The sequence below is a fragment of the Vanacampus margaritifer genome, chromosome 15, assembly GCF_051991255.1.
Source record: "Vanacampus margaritifer isolate UIUO_Vmar chromosome 15, RoL_Vmar_1.0, whole genome shotgun sequence".
NCBI classification, from domain to species: domain Eukaryota; kingdom Metazoa; phylum Chordata; class Actinopteri; order Syngnathiformes; family Syngnathidae; genus Vanacampus; species Vanacampus margaritifer.
Genome location: NC_135446.1, coordinates 16,154,321 through 16,173,738, shown reverse-complemented (window position 1 = coordinate 16,173,738; position 19,418 = coordinate 16,154,321). Strand labels below are relative to the sequence as shown.

The 19,418-nt window shown below is 41.3% G+C and overlaps 2 protein-coding genes across 6 annotated transcripts in view; both read left to right on the top strand.

Moving 5' to 3' along the window:
• Positions 1-19,418, top strand: part of sorcs2 (sortilin-related VPS10 domain containing receptor 2) — an 87,936-nt gene that overhangs the window by 20,831 nt on the left and 47,687 nt on the right. The gene's annotated exons all lie outside the window — the stretch shown is intronic.
• Positions 1-19,418, top strand: part of tada2b (transcriptional adaptor 2B) — a 61,140-nt gene that overhangs the window by 31,173 nt on the left and 10,549 nt on the right. The window lies entirely within an intron of this gene.

The window sequence follows — 19,418 nt, the reverse complement described above, 5'->3', positions numbered from 1 at the left end:
GGTAAAAAAAACAACCACAAACGTTTAAGCTTCTCTGCTGGTCTGTTGGAAGAAGGGTTATAAAAGTTGTGGATTTTTCCTTGTGGCTAGTTTTTATTTCCTTTTTGACTTTTGCCTTTTTTTTTTAAATTAGAGCGGGTTTGCTAGAGTGTATACGTTTTTATTTTTTCAAAAAAGGCTTAGTTTGTGTTAGTTTTAGTACAGTAGTAGTTTTAGGTCTCTCTCTCTCTCTCTCTCTCTCTCTCTCTCTCTCTCTCTCTCTCTCTCTCTCTCTCTCTCTCTCTCTCATATACATCACTGTCCTGAATAAATGAAAAACAAAAAGACATCATTTCTATTTAAAAAAAATAAAATAATTAAAATAAAATTAAAAATTAAATAAAAAATAAATAAATAAATAAATAAATAAAATATTATACATTTTTTTTTAAAATAAAAAAATAAAAAATAAAAATGGTTTTGGGAGCAATTAAGTGAAATAGGATCATTTCCCACGGTACTTGTGAGTGGTTGCGAATCACTGATTTAACACATACATGGAAGTCTCCCACTTGACTTCAAGTCCCCCTCTGCGTCCGCCTCGAACTTAATATGCAAACGTTAACGAGCGCTAATGACATGGCTCACACGGGGGACTCTGTCATGCTTATTTATCCCGGGCTATCGACGCAGCTAATGAAGGGTCCCGATAATGAGCGCGGTCGTCATCAGCTCGGCGCCTCTCGATACCAAGAGGAATTGAGTGACCTCGTCAACATCCAACATCCCGCGCTCCCCCCAATTAAGCACGGGAACCACATCAAGCGGCTGGATTTATCATGGTTGCTTAATCAAATGCAGCATGCAAAACAGAGGAAAAGTACTTTGTTATTATTTACTTATTCATTGGCGCCTCGTCCCCCACAGAATGAATACGAGCCAACAGTCCTTCGTGACAACTGATCATGTAACTGTATTTGCTCCATTTCTCATCATCTTTTAAATCAGGTTTTTTTTTTAAACCTGGAGAACCCAAGAACCATTTTCTTCTTCGGAAAATTATGAATTATACATTAAATGACTGCTATAAATTCACTGAACACCAAAATATATGTTTTTTCAATTTTAACCCTTGTTTTTTGAACTAGCTCAGAGTTGCTAATTTATCAAAAAATATATATAAAACATACTCCTAGGCATTCTGCAACATGATATGAAATAGATTAACAAAAAAAAACACAATTTTACCATCTGATGGTTTGCTGAGAAGATGGTTTTGTTTGGATTGATTTCCAGCTCAACAAAACAGCATTGTTTGTTGCCAGCCGTCTTGTCACCACCACTCTGGCTCATGTAAGTGCAATATTCATCCACTAGAGGGCCCCATGCAGGGGTCAGAAGTGGCACTCTGGACTTTTGAAGTTAAATTTGTAAAAAAAAAAAAAAGGGTCTTTGTCATTTGAGTAGCAGAATTTATAGGGGCCAAATTTGACCCCGTGGCTTCTCCAGTTAACTCTTTGACTGCCAGACGTTTTCAGAAACGGGATGCCGCCAGTGCCAGCTGATTTAAGCATTTTGACTGATCTTTCAAGGTCCACAGAAAATTATGTGTTTGGACTATGGAAACACACATACTACCAAATGAAAGATTGGACTCTCATCTTTCATCAGAAAAAAAGTTTGTTTCTACCTTATTCCGTTTTTCAGTAATCAACAATAGAAAATGGTTAGTTTCACCTCTGTTTTGAAAAAAAAAAAACGTATTTTAACGTCTTTGGCACCCCTCCCTAGGATTTTACTAAACGTTATTTAACGTTTTTGGCAGTCAAATAGTTAAACTCTTTGGGTCCAGGGCACGATACTGTATACTTTATGCGTGTTTTAAATGATACACAAAACTTTCTTGTAAATGTTGTATGGAATTCGCTGGCATGACACCACGAGCCCTGTTAAGGTTTGATTCAGGTTAGTTTGTTTCGCACACGCTTGCTTAGGGCTCCCTGGTCCTCTTTGTTAAAAACCGCTAAGGGCCACGCGGGGGGGAAAAAAAAAAAATCATGATCTCGGCGGCCCTTTCCTTTTACTAGTGACAAATAGGCGGATGTCGCAGGCAATTATGGTTTCCGACGTGATGAATGGCGCACGTGAGCCACAGCAGGGCTGCTCTGCTACTAAAAAGCATTGACCCCGAGAAACTCTCCCTGCCTGCATGCCTGTCTGCCGCGGGAGGAGGAAAGTGCCGGCGACTATATGTAGTCATTGAACAGCTTGTAAATCGGATTCATGCCACACTGACGTCTAAGAAGGAGAATGACATCTTTGTAGATGTCTGCTCGAATTTATCCCGAGGATTTAGTTGTTTTTTTTCTACGATCTATAAGAGTTGAGGGGCTCAAGTTTTAGTACTTTTTTTTGTAGTACTCAATTATGGAAGTATAGCATTAAAATTCAGCTTTCCTGATTTTTTTTTGGGGGGGGGGGGGCTAAAGCAGACCCCTCTCCTAACTCTATAAGAACGTGTTCACAGCAGTTGTTATCCAGCACGATTGCGACGTGCCTTTAGCCAGCTAGCAATGCATCTTTACTCCGGATAGTATATTGGAGTGGCTGCTTTAGAGAGCCTCGTTGTTGGCCATGAGCGTGCGCGCCACAAAGAGAAAGGCAGAAGAGTGAGGACGGGATAAACATAAATAAATAAATAAATAAAGTCCAACTTGACAGCTAGAATACGAATCAGGGTTTGGTCTGGCATGGCTGATTTTAGAGTGCCTTGTTGTTGGCTGTAAGTGTGCGCATTTCACGGAGAGAACATGGAAGAGCAAGGTAAGGTAAAAATAACCCCCGCAAAAAAGTTTGCCCTAACTTTATTTTAATTTTTACTAAGTTTGACACACTGCCGTGGTTTCTTTAGAACGCCTCGTTGTCACCATGAAAAAGCCATACAAGGTGAGTTTTGGATAGCTGAGGATAGGTTTCACAGGACAAAAACGGCAAAAGGTGAATTTGTGAATAGACGGTTCTACTGTATTCACAATTATCCAAATTAATATTTTGTGTGCGCGTGTAATCCTGCTAATGATGACGATGATTAAAAAGCGTCTCCTTAGCGAAACGTAATTACAACGCCAGCCAACAGGTATCGCATCCCAACCCACGTAAACAGTGTGATTTACGCCCACACGGCGAGAGGCGAGTCGAGGGGTGACGAGAGGCCCCCCGCGCTCGTTAAGGTGTCGCTGGCTGACCGCAGCAAAGTGATGGATGTTCGCCGCACGATTAGCCTCGTCCGCGTTCACCGGCGCTACCGTTCACACCGCCGGCGTCTGATAGAAACCTCTGAGAAATAGCTGCAAGGGAAAGTGACTATGCAAAAGACCCTCAACTAATCATCTATGGAGGATTGTTTTTGTTTATCTCTTCTCGGCGTGGAAACGTATTTCGGGATTATCCCGCCCCAAAAAATGTTCCCTCCTACTACTTTAGCGTCTTTAATCTCATTGCGTAATGGAACATTACATCAGGAAGTGGACACTAGCGGGCATCAATCCATCCTATATCATTTGCATCTGTTTGATCTTATTGATGATAGGGAGGGAAATCATGGATTCCCGGCGCCAGACAATCCCGTCAGAAATGCAATCGTGCAACAAACACACATGATAAAATAAGACCTTGATTATTTCACCTTCTTGTCTCTTCCTGGTTGTGAAAACAAAAAGTCATAATCTTACAAGAAGAAAGTCATATTTTTCACCATAAAGTCAGAGTTTAATGAGTGAGGAAAGTCAATTTCAGGAATGGGACCTTATTCTCACAATAAGACAAAAAGTCATATTTTTCCCGAGATAAAGTCGTAAAACTATGATATAAAGGTCCGAGATTAACGAGGGAAGGAAGGCATATTTGAACAAGTGAAATTCATTTTTTTTCCTTCTAATATCAGTTGGCAGATTTACGTGTTGTCACGATCATATCAGAGCTTTAAATATAGCCGAAAGCTAAGATTAGTTTATTATGCTTGTTTCATTGCTGCGCTGCTCCCAATTTGTAGGTGTGCCTTTTTTTCAAAATGCAAACGACATCATCATTTATCGCAAAAGATTTTTTGCGGATCCCCCCCGAGCTACGTCTCCTGCCACCCCCGCTGCTGCTCTAAACTCTCTACCCGGGCTTCTCTTTAGACGCCGGCGATAATGACGACGCCGTTAATTTGCCAAGCGAACAGGGGGCCTTTAACACGGGCGGGCGATTAATTAACAGCAACACGGTTATTTAATTAGCTCTAGTGCGGTGGCGCTCCAGGATGAGGCCTGCGGTGTGTGTGATTAAGCGCGGTTGTGGATTGATTGAATATTTCAAACCTCTGCGAAGACTGCGAACAATATTTTTGGATTATAAAGTACAGTGGTACAATGGCTATAAAAAGTCTACACACCCCTGTTCAAATGCTAGCTTTTTGTCCAGAGAGCAAAATAAATCCCCCACTATTAAGGTGACCTATAAATTGTACAAGTATGTTCTTAAAAAACAAAAAGTACAAACAACTGAAATGTGGTTGCACAAGTGTGCACACCCTCTTTTAAGGAAGGATATGGGCTGTGTTCAGAATGAACCACTACCATTCAGAGTCTTGTTAAATTAGCTTTAGCATGTACCAGTCACTATTTAAAGGACCTAAGATTAACTCCAAATCAATTTCAGATGTTCTAGTCGGATTTTCTTGCCATTTTTGTTTTTTCACGCAGAAGCCTGAAGGTTTTGTGTTCAAACTGTTTCTAACTTCCTGCACCATTTCTAAGGCCCGAGAAAAATATTGGTTTCATTGGACCATAACAAAATGTCGTGGGGAACATACCAGGTGAAAGGAATTATGAACAGTTTGAATGTGATTGGTTCAATCTGAACACATCCACATCCCCAGTTATGAGGGTGTGCACACTTGTGCAACTACAATGTTAGTCGTTTGTTTTATTTTCCCCTAACTCTTTGACTGCCAAAAACGTTAAATAACGTTTAGTAAAATCCTAGGGAGGAGTGCCAAAGACGTTAAAAGACGTTTTTTTTTTTAAACAGAGGTGAAACTAACCATTTTCTATTGTTGATTACTGAAAAACGGAATAAGGTAGAAACAAACTTTTTTTCTGATGAAAGATGAGAGTCCAATCTTTCATTTGGTAGTATGTGTGTTTCCATAGTCCAAACACATAATTTTCTGTGGACCTTGAAAGATCAGTCAAAATGCTTAAATCGGCTGGCACTGGCGGCATCCCGTTTCTGAAAACGTCTGGCAGTCAAAGAGTTAAAGAAGATTTAGAACAAAAGCAATAAAATGGTGAAAAAGCTTTTGAAAGGATTTATTGTGGTTTCATTTGAACAGGGGTGTGTAGGATTTGTTGTGGTTTGATTTGAACAGGGGTGTGTAGACTTTTTATATCTGCCCCAAATTCCCAATTTTACAATATACGTGACAGAAATAACGGAACATTCATTTTGAATTCATGAGTTGACTATCAAGAGCTGGAGAACTACAAGAAATTAATTGCAATTGCTGGATTCTAATGAATTGGAGTCGCTTATAAAAGCTTCAAAAGTGATTCCGTCATGCAGCTGCAAAATCTGATCACAGCAGCAGAGAAGATTATTCCTCCTGCTTCTCGTCACGTAATAGTAATAAGAATGTTGGGAATAACCAGCAGTAATACAGCTCGCGTTAATCCTGACTACAGTGCGGAAATAAAGACGAGGTAAAAGGGAGGCACATCAAATAAATAAAAGCGCTAAATCAGTCGGCAAAAACACCTCCAGGCGATGAAGTTATTATAACATCCTCCGCTTATTCACTTTTTGAAAGGAGGAAACTGACACCTGCTTCATCGCATCGAAGGCGAGCCCGCTCAATTACAAAAGTGTGTGCGCGTGTGTTACTCTAGACGGCGAGACGCGCTACATTATTAAAACGCTGGACACCGCCTTCAATTCATCCTTTTTTTCCTTTTCTTTTTAAATTGGATTATTCATAAAGCAACAAGGAGCGATTTGGCGGATCGTACGACGTGCAGTCAATGTCATTTCCTTACTCAATAATGAAATGCAGCTTAATGAGAGAGTGCGTTTTAGTTCACGTGCCGCCAGCTTTCGCGCGTTTGCCGAATCCCCACCCCCAAGGTAAGTAAAAGGAGGCTCCCATCGCCGATATCAATTATGCATACGACTCTCATGCAAGTCCTATCAGGACCGGCGACGATTAATAATGGAGCAGCCTAGTAATTACATGGCAGTCGGCATTTTTTTTTTTTTCCCGATTCACTTTCCTCCTCTGCCTATTTCTTCCAAATGCTTGTCTTAAAGGTGAAATCGCATCCCTCTGAAATGTAAAGAGCGTCTCTTGTGATGTCTTGAACAACAACAAAGTGGGAAAAACAGCGGGATTGAATTGCAAGATGTTTAGTAACAACATTTTTGAAAACCTTTTGGTTGTATGACAACTAATTAATCGATGAGTCTTAAGTGAAGCTGAATGATTTAAAGTGGACGTCAACCTTAAACATTTCTTGACATGAATTTGTTACATGTGACCTCACTACTCCAAACATGACATTCTGATTAATAATACATTTGTGGAATAAGAGTTATGAAGCAACATTTTTATCCATCTAAGGGGGCGGCCATTTTGCCACATCATTGTTGCTCAGAGCTCAGGGAACAACCAATCAGAGCTCACCTGTTTTCTGAAGCTGCGTCGTGATTGGTTGCTCCCTGAGACCTGAACAACACTGATGTCATCTTCAGTCGACAACAAGTGGCAAAATGGCCGCCCCCTGAGATGGACCAAAAAAAAAAAAACGGCTGGGTTTTGCTGCTTAACTCATATTCCACTAATGCAATATTAAACAGAATGCCATATTTTGACTAGTGGGGCTGCATAGAACATATTTTTGTCAAAAAAATTAATAATTGTGTTGACTTCCCCTTTAACTCATTTGCTCCCAAAAACGTATAAAAACGTTCTAATTTAAATACTACCATGGTCCCCAAAACATATTTATTTTTAAGTTTTTTAGGCTTTGATGCAGCCTTTGACCTGAAGAGGTCGCTTAAAGCAATGGTAGTTATTACAAAAAACGTCCAGCAGGTGGCAGCAGAGTATAAGAGATCATCCAGGGCCATGTTGCAAAAAGCACTTTTACCAACAGTTTTAAACAGATTTGTGAATAATGATGAAGATTAGCTGGAAAACGGACACAGATACAAATATACTTTCTTTTTCCTGATGAAAGAAGAGACTCTAATCTTTCTTTTGGTAGGCTCCATGTTTTTATAGCAATAGAACACAATATTCTGTGTTATAACTTCACAACGACGATCGGGATTCTGAAGTATTCGGTTTGCACACAAAAAAAGAGAGAGAGAGAGAGAGCAATGATGATGACATGTTGAATCGGTAAGATTATCGAATGAACAATACTGAGCTCTCTTAGAAAAAAAGAAAAAGAAAAAAGAACACAATATTCTGTGAGCCTTGCAAAATCAGTCAAAATCCAGCAAAACAGCCAGGAGCAAAGGGGGTTGCTTCACTGGTTTAGAAGAAACTGATTATTTCCTATGTACAGTGAGCTCATCGGACAGACCAAGACTTTTGTGATTGACAGACGGGGGTGTGAACATTTTCAACACATTTTCACATATAGGCACATGTTTAAAAAAAACACACACACACAAAAAAAGCATAAATACCACCTAAGCAACGAGCCTCATCTTGCCAAAGAGTAGTTATTAGTCAATGAGTGGGCTGTCAGTGCCACTTCCTGTCGGGGCCCGCTCAGCGTGGCTTCCCATTGGCTGGCACGTGGTTGACAGCGCCTTGACGGCTTGTTGCGTGGGGGGGGGGATTGGGGCGGTCATTTGTGCCGAGGGGCCGGGTGGCCAAAGATAGCTTGACAGGACAATGACAGGCCTGTGCGTGCTTGTGCGCGGGTTCACATGCTGCGAAATCTTAATAGCAGCGCATGCGACTATCATTAAAAAAAATCTCTTCAGACGCGCTCAAAAATAGACATGCAGTTTTGTGTGTCGGCGTGCCAGAGAGACAAAATGATGCACAGCGCTCTACCCACCACACACACGCACACACACATTTGTGCAGTCTTCCAATCCTTAAATCTTGGCAGGGAGGCGCTGGTCGATGCAAAAGTCCTGTCTGCAGAGAGAACCGTGATCAAGGCTTCCTCCTCCTCCGGGAGAGAGAAGCTGAGGGAGGCAGGTAAATGATTGAGAGATGAAAAGAGGGAAAGGACAGGTATGGGCGGGGGCAGCCTTTGGAAGGGAGGGGGGTGAAGGAGTGGGAAGGAACAATGAAAAGCGCAGGAGGCCAAATGGGATTTAAGGATGAAAATGGGCCCATTTAAAAATTCACCAATTATGATTGAAATGAAGCTTCTGGATGTATCTTCTCATTTTGGGGTCCGCAAAGTGGGGGTTCAGCCCCCCCTAACCCCCTCCCCCTCCCCATGGATGTGTGAGCCGTAGCTTGGGGGAATAGTATAGAGATAGACAAATTTGTTATTTTCAGGGCCGATACCGATTATTAACACTTTGACTGCCAGACGTTTTCAGAAAAGGGATGCCGTGGGTGCCAGCCGATTTTAAGCATTTTGACTGATCTTTCAAGGTCCATAGAAAATTATGTGTTTGGACTATGGAAACACACATACTGCCAAAACAAGATTGGACTCTCATCTTCCATCAGAAAAAAAAAGTTTGTTTCTACCTTATTCCGTTTTTGAGTAATCAACAATAGAAAATGGTTAGTTTCACCTGTTTTGGAAAAAAACGTCTTTTAACGTCTTTGGCACTCCTCCATAGGATTTTACGAAACGTTATTTAACGTTTTTGGCAGTCAAAGAGTTAGTACTCAAGATGGCTGATAACCGATATTTGGAGCCGATATTCATTTTCAATAAAATGGAAAAATATTGGCGTCATAATGTTACCAAAAAAAAAAAGTCTTAAAGCATAAGTATGTTTATAAACAACTTTTGTGAAATGTGCATTTTTTTCATTTTTTTTTTTTAAATCTTAGACAATAAATGTTTTAAAAGTCTAACAAAAAGTTAAGGGAGCTCCCAAGTAAATACCGTGGCTCTCTATTTTCTACAGTTAATATGATTTTTCAAAAATAATAATAATTAAATAGTTAAACTTTCACATATCTTTGTTTCAATTTCTTTCTTTTTTTCTTTTTTTTCTTTTTTTTCAATTTCAAAGGAGAACCAAAGGCGTAGAGAGGTCCTCGAATCAGCAGCATCTCTTATAAAGTTAACTGAAATTTTAAATCAACAGTTCCCGGAGGTTAACGCCATTTTAAATCCATCTCCATTATCAGCCAAGAGATAAAAAATTGATTTTTTGAGATTGATTAATCTTCCGATTTATTAAAAAATATATAATAAATAAAGCAGCTAATTTTTTGGCCCCAATACACAATAAATAAATAGCAATAAAGATATGAGTTATGGGCAGTACATTTGACTTATTACGCTGTCTTTTTGTATTTTTTTTTTTAGCTTTATAACAGAAGAAAAATCATTTACTGTCAAAAGTAAAACTGAAAGTATCTTTCTGCTTTTAACTTTTAACACAATTGGAATCAAAGAACATTTTATTTATATAGCACTTTTCATACATAAAAAAAATGCAAGATTACAACTTATTATCCTGATAAAATATTGACTTCTTATTATGTTTACTAACTTACTTTCTTTTGAAAAAAAAAAAGATCTCGCAATATTACTGCTGTCTTTTTCTTTAAAAATATGAATTTGTTATTGTAGCGATATGACGTTTAATCTGAAAATAGGGGCTTTTTTTCCCTTCTTTTTTTTTTAATCCTGTGTCTTTTGGGGATACATATGGTAAAAAAAATAAAGAAAAAGGAAAAAGCTCTATTTGTAAAGACACCACAGAATTTGTTGCATTTTGGAACCACAGCTGCACTGAAGGTCAGAAACTATTGTCTGGCCACGCAAGCCCGCTTGCTGCATGCGTGTGTTTTCGTGTGTGCGTCTCGCCATGGTTGGCGTGATAGGTTCGTTAGCTGGGATAACCTTCAACCACTACCCAGCCAATTGGAACGGGCCCGACGCGCTGGCTGCCTCCTTTCTGGCATGTTTTTTTCCCCCCCGCCTGTGTGTGTGTGTGTGTGTCAAAGATGGGACAGGAAAGCCTTGGATTCTGCACAAGCGAACAAAAGCAAGCACACTCCTTTAAGTCAAGGTCACCAAATGTCTCTTTACAAAATGAGTGATTATTTGGATTTGGGACTGTCGTAGCTGCAGCAGCAGCCACACGGAGAAGACAAAAAAAAAAAGAGACCATTAGGAGTTTTTATTATTATGCAAATGAAGACCAGAGCCAAATTTGAATGATTAAAAAAAATCAGTATGTAAAATGAGGCTTCAAAACTGAAAAATGAATTTATCCAATCTTAGGCAAAAAAAAAAATACATCCTTTGTAATATGTCGACAACGAGGCGCTCTAAAGCCAACCCGAGGCCCTGCGAAGCGAGGAGGAACATCTTAAAAAGCAAGTCACAAACAAAAAAAAAAAAAAAGAGCAAAACTGCTAATCAGGAGCGCACGTGACCGAGGCTGAATCGTTTCCAAAGGAGGCAACGTTTGGGCCACTTTAGGAAAACGCTGCGTTTAGGGAAGAAAGTTCTGAAGTGGTAAAGAGGAGGCGGGGTGGTGGTGGGTGGGGGTGCTCTCTCATGGGGCCGAGGTCTGTTGGAGGCCCGCTCTCTAATCCACTAATCGGACACTTCCAGAGGGTAGGCACGCACGCATACACACACACACACACACACACACACACACACGCCGCACAATTTGGGCGCACACAGTCAGACACACAAGAGACCACATGCCAGCCTTCATCAAACAGACACACCGAGTTCACGTAATTGCACGTGTAAACAAACACTCACTCACAAATAACAAACATGCGGTGTTTGTGCATGTGCGCGCACACACTCCTAAGGTAACTATAAGAGACCCGGTCTGCAACAAATGGATCACAGGTGCCGCCGGTACTGGATGCGAGTCTTAAGTGGGCCCCATTAAGACCTAATTGTGCTAATTTAATCCACAGATTTTATTGAGCGACTTAACTTGCAAGGCGAGATATTTTGTTGCCGTGGTCTGAACACAAATTTTCCGTTTCCATTCATGGTCACAGAATTCAATCTCAATTCAACCTCTCTTCTGTACAGTCATCTAAAAAAAAGCCTACTAGCTTAATGCTAGCATATAATGTGAATCTCCATTGATGGGCTAACCAAGAAATTAGCATAGATGTTACGGTAATTAGAAACCCTCCCGCAACTTAAACGCACACACGGGACACCGATACAAACAAACATAGCATACTCACAGGCATATATTCTTTATCTTCTGGGAAGAATGGCTAGATGCGTTTGTGTGTGTGTGTGTGTCCACTTCGCAAAGACAGTAGTAAAAGGTCACTTGACATTCAAAGAGTATGCAATGGCAAGAGCTGCATCTTAATGAAAGCCTGTTTCGTTTCACCGCGATTTCATACTTTCTTGGAAAAAAAAAAAAAAAGTTCTTTCACATCTGTGTTGCGTCAAAACAAACAGTGAGCTGAATAATAATAATAATAATAATGATTAAAAAAAGAAGCGTACAGTGCAGCCGCTTGGCATCTCTGCTGCGGGCTGCCAGGCCAAACGCAAACCCCCACCCAAGCGCCCGCCGCCGCCGCCAACGTCGACATGTTTATGGATGAGATGTCTCGTGTCATACCACCGAGACAGGTCGCTACGGTGGTCGGTGGAATAACAACCGTGTTCCAACAAATAATAAATAAATAAAAAGCGCACCATTTGCGCTGACTGAAGAGCAAAAAAAAAAAAAAAAAAAAAGCCATCTGGACTGCTGACATTTCTCACACCAGTGAGAGCATCTGGTCTTCACCTCTCCACACGCCAGGTTTCGACTTGTGCGCGTGTCATCCTGTACAGTGTGTGCGTGTGCGTGCACGCTCAGCAGCATCATCACATGCGCAATATCTTCAAGGTTTTTCTGCATATAAAATTTGGTGTCATTTTTAATAGGGATGTGCAATACCATTTTTTTTCCCGACCAATACCAGTATAAGTGATCGACTCTTGAGTAGTCCGATACCAAGTATAAATACAACTCATACTTTTTGAAAATTTCCAAACAAAAATCAATGACAGATCATTTAAAAAAAATACCTATACATCCCAGTATAGCATTTTTCCTTAAAATTGCATGAAATTTATATTTTTATTAATTTGTCATTTCTAGTTCCTGATCATAAAACGGCCCCAAGAAGGCGACGGATACGGGTATTGACCACCGTCGCAAATACTGATAAATTTAAATAAGGGTGGGTATCAGCCTGATACCGATACCTGGTATCGGAACGGTAGCATCCCTCATTTTTAACTTCAATTGCAGTACTGCATTACACCACAACTCGGGCGGCGCTGTTTCAAAAACAATTGGAAGTCGCTCAAAACCATCGAAGAAGATGTACAATTTTAAGCCAAATTTAGCCATGAAAACAGTTATTTTCCTATAATTTATCTATCCGAGGCGAGCATTTTTTTTTTATACGAAAATCAGACAAAATCTAAGCGAAAAAAGCTTCAGTAAAAAAACTAACAAACGCACAGGTGGAGTCAATTCAGTTGAACAGCCTCTCAAAATGTCACGCGTTCTCCTTTATTGTTGCCCATTTCCTGTCATTGTGGAAATCCGCTGGCTCCTTGACAATCACACTATGGTTTTATTGTTCAAGGAAAAAAAAGTATGTTCTATGTGGACCCTCAAAACCTTATACAGGGTTTTTTTTTTTAGATACACGGTGATCAATCATTTTGTGTGCGGTGGGCACACAGATGCTAAAATGCTAAAATGCTCACACACTGTTGCTTTTAGTGCGAAAAGCTAACCACGATGGCGCATTCCCGCTAGCACAAAACCTGGCTTCTCCTGTGGGAGCAGTTTTCCATCAGCCTGCGTTTACAGCACCCTCCATATGATTTGCTTAATGATGCAGCACCTTATTTAGTTCACAGACGAGGCCCTCGAACAAAGGGCGCAAGGTCTGGAGGCCCATTCAGTCACTGGTGAGGAGGTGCACTTTATTTTCCCGGCAGGGTTGATGGACAGTCCTGCTCGGCCATGTGTCAGAGCACATTTGCATCTCTCAGTGTCTCAAAAAGATCCTGGCTTGTTTGGACTTACTTTGTTCTGACCTCGTTCTATATCTTGGGTGCCCCCCCCCCCCCCCCCCCCCCCCCCGGCCCCGATGGTGTGATCCGAAGAGAGCAAGCGGGAAATACCCGGGATGGATTTGCAGGAATGTGATGGCAGGTGTGTTGCAGTCAGACCGCATCGTGGGCGAAATGAAGTGTGACGGACCCGGAGTGAGCTCAGATGGAAAGTGCGCACTTGTTGGGCCGCATGTATGGCGCTTATAAATTAGAGGCGGGCAAAGACGTTTAAGATGGTACTGAACCCCACCAGTTTCCTATGCGCATTCACCGAACCCTTCTTCACTGAAAAATGACATTGATTTTTTTCTCAAATTCAAGACTGATCTCCATCCAAAAGATAATAATCATTTTTTGGCAATCTTTCCTGTTAAAAGACAACATTTTGGCTCGACGTAATGAAGCATCGCGGCCAAAAAGTAAATGAGGCGCGTTGATGCTCCATTTGCTTCGACCTAATGTATTTACACGCCCACTTTCCTCGGCACTGCACACTCTGCATTGGCGAGGTAATGGCGCCGTTCATTTTCACCGGACGTGAGCGCATCTCTGTGCAGTGACCGCGATGGTGCCAATAATGAGCTCCTTGCCATTATTAGTCATCGCACACATTAACCTTAGTCCCGACGCGTTTAGCACGGCGGTTACGTTCACCTGCTGCCATCTTGCTCAAACACAAACAAAATGTGATTGTTATATCATGGTAAGTGAACCTGTGATATAAAACTCTATTCCACTCCAGTCCTGTAGGGGGCGGTAGTGTGCAAACAAAGCTTGCCCTCAATCATCCATTTTTTAAATTCTGCATCCACCCCAAATTTGACCAAGATTAAAAATAATTAATAACTAAAATAACCATATTGAGGATAAACTGTTTTTGAACCCAAGCTGTTGAGGGTGGGAATGGCTCCTATGTGTAACGAACATGGATAAATAATGTATCTACTTTTGGGTAGTTAAAACAGCTCCTCAAATGCATTTGCACAAATTAGAACCCGAGAGTATTCCCACTGTGTTTTAATTCAACACTTATTACATGCCGTGCCACTTAGCCAAGTCATCTTCAACTCCTGTTGACACAATTGTAGCGGAAAAGACTGTTTGTTTTCGTCGTCAATGTCGCAGAGAGAAATTTTGAAACGTGCCAGCTGGCTATTTATGAGCGAGACGCGGCACAAAAAAAAAAAAAAAAAAATGCCCAGGGGGTGATGATGGGAAAATGTGGGGGCATAGACGGAATGCAGGGGATAGGGATTATGATAATGTCGTGGTAACAGCTGTTCAGCTCTGTCCACCAGCTGTGTCCACTGTGGGAAGGGAGCATGAGCCAGGACGGAATTCTTTATCTGTGAAGGGAATTGTTTGATAAACTGATTGGAACAAAATAACACACTTAGTCAAGCTACTCTATACAATAACAATATTCATGTGAGGAGGGTGTTAATGCGCTGAATCCTTTTTTGTCGACGGGGGTGCGAGAGGTTATTACTTTAGCTAATGCTAAATGCTATCTTGGTTGACAGTTCAACAGCGCTAAACAAGACAATGCACTCATCTTTATCCAACCTTTTTTTCTTGGTCCAGGCAGCTATTGGAAGCTGGTTGTGTTGTTTACTTTGTTCCGGTCCCGCATTGGAAACCAGTCCAGTGATCGAAATATTATAGAATGTCACGGAGGCCACTTGGTAGTTACGGCTTCCCTCAGAGGGCCGTTTTGACGGTGAAACTAAATCATCTCATCGTATTATTGCTTATCGACGCCTTCTTTCCTTTGATCCCTCCTCTGGTCTCCTGATAATTTTACGACTCTGGCTCCGACTCAGTGTCCGGTTAAGGTGAAGTGTTTGGGATTTTTAATAGGTTTCAGGTGAATTAAAGAGTGCAAACTAACACACGCACGCCCCCCCCCAAAAAATTATTATTATTTTTTTTAAATCGCCTTAAGTGATTTTCTCAGAATTTACAGGAAACAAAAAATGTAACCATTTGCATCATGAGGAGATGATTTAGGGTTTGTTTGTTTTTTTCCAAAAAAATGACTTAGGCAATTATTTTAAGAGGGTGACGGTATACACAACAAATTAATGGATTACAAGTTTTGAAACCAAATCAAGGATAATACTTTGTTCAATTATTACTCAATGGGTAACAAAAATTTATTGAAAATTTTCGATAATATTTAGTACACATTACTATTTTAAATTCCGGTGCAGATTTTAACAAGGATGATGGAAGTTGACATGATTTGGATTTGCGGGCCACATAAAATGATGCAGTGGGCCGGATCCAGCCCCCCGGGCCTTGAGTTTGACACCTGTGTAACAGTCCATTTTCTGCTAGTTGCAATGTATTTTTTTCTCTCCAAAATCCAATAAATTTGCTGCATGGACGTCACATTGTAACCTCTGCAAAGACCTGGCGGTCTGATGTGATCTTTGACTGCATAGCAACTCAATGGCAACAACTTTCCCTTGAAAAGCAGCACTGATGACTCGGCGCTGGATTAAGTTGTGTTGGAAGACGTGCCCGCCGTAAACTGCTTGGATCAATAAACAGGTTGGAAGCGCCCGAAGGCTCAGCCCCTGCGCTCCATCGATTACCATCCCCATTAACGCCTTCGCACCTCCAACCTCCCGCTCTCGTTTTACGCGTCGTCCCGGCTCTTCCTTTGTCTCTTTGTTCCCGCGCCGTTTTTTTATCTTCCCCGTCTCCCGCCATATCCCATATCTCCACCCCGCGTGCTTTCCTTAACGCTCCCGAAGGCCTCTCCGACTCGCGCCAGTAGATTATCTCTCATCTAAGCAGCTCGGTCGGCTCAGTCTTGTCGGTCCAATTAGTTGCTGGAGAGCGGATGAGTCCGTCTCCACGGGTTCCTTGCAACCCCCCCCCCCCTCTCAACCCCCCACACAACGATATACGCATTTGCATGTTGGCTGTTTTCCTTTTTTGAAGCTGCACTTTTTCGAGCGTTGATGATATGCTTTTGGCCTCTCTAAAGATAGCCTGATGTGGATGCAACCTACAATTATAGGCAATAAGGGTAGCATGCATGTGCGCTAGTAGAAGGAGCTAGTTCTGATCACAGACAGCTCTATTGTCGTCGGATGCTACATGGGTGAATGGGGATAAATATGATGGTAAGGCTAACAAACAGTGCCGCTGCTCTGCTGTCCAGACCCGGTGAAGGTTTGTTGAGGCAAGCAGAGGCAGAGGTGCGTGTAATTGCCCTCCTTTCCTCTCTGCCCAAGTCCTTTAATGAATGGTGGCAATCTCAAAGCGCCGTTAAAATGGTAACGAGCGTGCGGGGTCAGCGGCCGGCATGCGCCAGATTTACTGTATGGCGTCCCCCAGCCATTAAACCGGCCATTGAATGGAGGTAATTGGCAATATTTGGACGAATGGAGCGATTTATTTTTGGCGCGTTGGTGCTTTTACTCAAAGGAGCGTTGGGAATTGGTTAGTTGGAAAATCAGGAAATGAGCCGCACGAACCAGCAATGTGTCCAGTTTCTTTACATATTCATTTATTATTATTATTATTTGCGGCACGGTGGCTGACTGGTTAGCACGTCCGCCTCCCAGTGCAGAGGACGTGAGATCAAGTCCGGTCTTCGGCCTTCCTGGGTGGAGTTTGCATGTTCTCCCCGTGCTTGCGTGGGTTTTCTTCGGGTGCTCCGGTTTCCTCCCACATTCCAAAGACATGCATGGCAGGTTGATTAGACACTCCAAATTGTCCATAGGTGTGATTGTGAGTGAATGGTTGTTCGTCTCTGTGTGCCCTGCAATTGGCTGGCAACCAGTTCAGGGTGTACCCCGCCTACTGCCCGAAGCCAGCTGGGATAGGCTCCAGCAACCCCCGTGACCCTTGTGAGGACAAGCGGTTAGGAAAATGGATGGATTATTATTATTTAAAAAAAATACATTAATAAAATAATTAAATAAAATGTCAAAAATTAAACGGTGTTGCATGCCCGTTTTTTGCTTCAGTTAAATAGAAATTGTTCTGTTGCGCACACCTTGGGCACCTGGTGGCATACAAGAGCTCACATGGAGATGGTCGCAACCGAGTTGAGAAAGATGCAATCATATTAGTCATTCTTCATAGAGGATAAAGAATATATGCATTTTCGAGTGTTGTTATATTATCAATCTGAATGTGTGGTAGTGAAATCTATGGTGTTTTGCTCTGTTAGCATTAAGCTAGCAGGCGTCCGAAAAAAATCTTTTTGCTTTCTCTTTAGTTTGATAGTAAATTTCATCTGGGAGTGGCATGAAGGTGAGACTGAATGACCAGAAATCTTGACCTCTTTTATTCCAGACTGTAATGAGGTGTTTGTGTGCGGTCTGGTTTTTTTTTCTTCTTCTTCTTCTTAAATGAATGACGGCATTCTTCCTCATAGAAACCAGCAGCAATTTACATCCTTTCATGCGTTTCCTTCCGTCTGTGTTCTGGTCAATGCACAATCGCGCGCAAGCGATGGCAAATGTCCCCGGGACAGGCGGCATATTGTCGTTGCCTGACCGTGATCTCGACTCTCAATGGGCTCTCTTGTGCGTCCCGCACGGAGCCACTCCGAGGTCTTGACCGTCCTGTCGACTCCCCCAACCCCCCCCAAAAAAAATCACTGGACTCATTCTCCCCCGTGGCGTACTAACAAAAAAGCCACAGTGGAGGATGTTGCGGTCACACAATTACAATCGAGAACTTGATTATTTGTCAAAAGATGGTGAGTTTTCCTTCACAAAAATGGATTCAGTACTTCAGCCCAGTCTTACTAAATCAGCCACAAAGCCTTTACGACGCAATTTTAAAACACATTTCAATAAACGGGGACCTCCTGTACATTTGATGCACAAAAGGCATGGGACACAATCAGCCTGCACCGTTGCCTTCCACATCAACACATTCTGTCACTCAAACCTTTGGGCGCTATGTGACCCTCTGCCACTCTTTACTACATGACAGTGCAAATCCCATCGCTGTCAAAAACAGGAGCGCTTTGAAGGAACAGTCTGACCGGGTCAACTCACACGGGAGTCGAGTTGTGCAGTGGACCTCCATGTCTTATTCATGAAAATACAAAGTTGTTACAAGATGATTGAAATGTAACTCCCGATTTTAAAATATTTATATAGAATAGAACTGAGAATGGAGTATTCTACCAATAACTCCATCAGTTAATCGATAATCAAATAAAACTTTATTCTACATTATTGGCTGACAGAACTTTCTGAGTCCACATACAAAAAAAAAAAATATATATATATATATATATATATATATATATATATATATATATATATATGTGTGTATATGTATATATATGTATATATATGTATATATATTTAAAAAAAAAAGAGAGAAAGAAAAAAAATTATTATTATTATTAGTATTTTTATTTTTTTTTTAAAGGAGAGCAATGATGATGTCAAATCGAATGAACAATACTGAGCTCTCCTGAAAAAAAAAAAAGAACTTTCTGAGTCCTGCATTGCCCTACTGTCGCATGGTGTTCCACAGGGTTCTATTTTGGGGCCTCTGCTGTTGTAGGTTATATTTGCTGCCACTGGGTTCCGTCTTAAGAAAACATGGGATTTCCTGTCACTGCTATGACACTTCCTTTCTTATAAATTGATAATATATTATTTATTTACTTATTTCCTTACCTCCTTATGATATTTATTAATGTATTTTATTTTGTTTTACCAGTCTTTATTGCATGACTGATTTTTCCTCCACGTGCAGAACTTTGTATGCAGCAAAGGATTGGATTTGAGGTCGCCATTCCTCACGTTCCACCGTAGTAACTGACTTTGTGTATGCCTTTAGAAAGGCCGGAACTGGTGAGTGACGTGGGTGTCAGAGAATGATCATGTAAAGTTGACGTGTTGAGTGAATTAGAGTGATTCGATTAAATGTTTCAGCCCTCGTTACGCATTGTGTATTTTCTCACTGTTCGTCAATGTATAAATGTTTACAATAAATGGTATTTAAAAAAGAACGTGTTCAGCAAAACATGATATCGTGGACATCATTTGTCACATTACTGAGAGCTTTTCGAATGCAAATGACACTGAAACAGTGCGGGTGTGCCCAATAATCTGGATCGGGTCCCCA